Below are 875 nucleotides of genomic sequence, written 5' to 3' on the forward strand. Positions count from 1 at the left end.
TACCGAAGAAACAAGAATTTGTTTAGGCACAAAAGGGTTGTGAGAGACACTCCTCCTCCATATCTAACTGGATAACAAATTGAAGCGCAAATCGACTACTACGGAGCTAACGAAACAGTTCGTTGGGGTGGTAATTGGCATGTCCCTCTTAATATGCATGATTCTTACGGTGTTTGGGGTTTGGAATATATGAAGTAGAAGATAAGGAAGATGGGGTTTGGGGTTTCGGATTTTAGGGATTTAAACATAATACTCGTTAATTCCTCGTAAATAAACGTGGATATTACGATGAAATATAAAAATAAAGAACGCGGGACTCGTTAATTCCACGTAAGAAGAAATCGTTGTAAAACATTCGTAAGCCAACGAGGAAATAAAAATGAAAAAAAAAGAAAGCAGGGCTCGTCAATTCCACGTAAGCGCAAATCGTCGTAAATACCTCGCAACCATAAAAACAAAGCTGGCTTTGCTAATTCCTCGTAGAATAAAAACTAGAAAAAAAAGAAGAGAAGAGAAGAAAGATATTGGAATCACATGTGGCGAGACATACGTAAGTCTAGCCCACATGTGTTCCAATATCTTTCTTCTCTTCTTTTTTTTTTCAAATATTTCTAATTTGAAAAGCATTTTACTGAGTTGTGTGATTTGAGATAGGGTGTGATTTGTGAGTTTGTGTGTGATTTGAGAAGGAAAGTTGCGGGTATTTATAGAAAAGCGGGGCTCGCTAATTCCTCGTAAAATGTTGACTCGTAAATTCCACGTAAGCTTAATCGTCGTAAAAAATTCGTAAAGGTAAACGCGGGCCTTTGTAATTCCTCGCTACTTCCTCGTACAATAAAACACGGGCCTTTGTAATTCCTCGTAAAGCTAAACAC

Source organism: Brassica oleracea, chromosome C7 (assembly GCF_000695525.1).
Source record: "Brassica oleracea var. oleracea cultivar TO1000 chromosome C7, BOL, whole genome shotgun sequence".
NCBI classification, from domain to species: Eukaryota; Viridiplantae; Streptophyta; class Magnoliopsida; order Brassicales; family Brassicaceae; genus Brassica; species Brassica oleracea.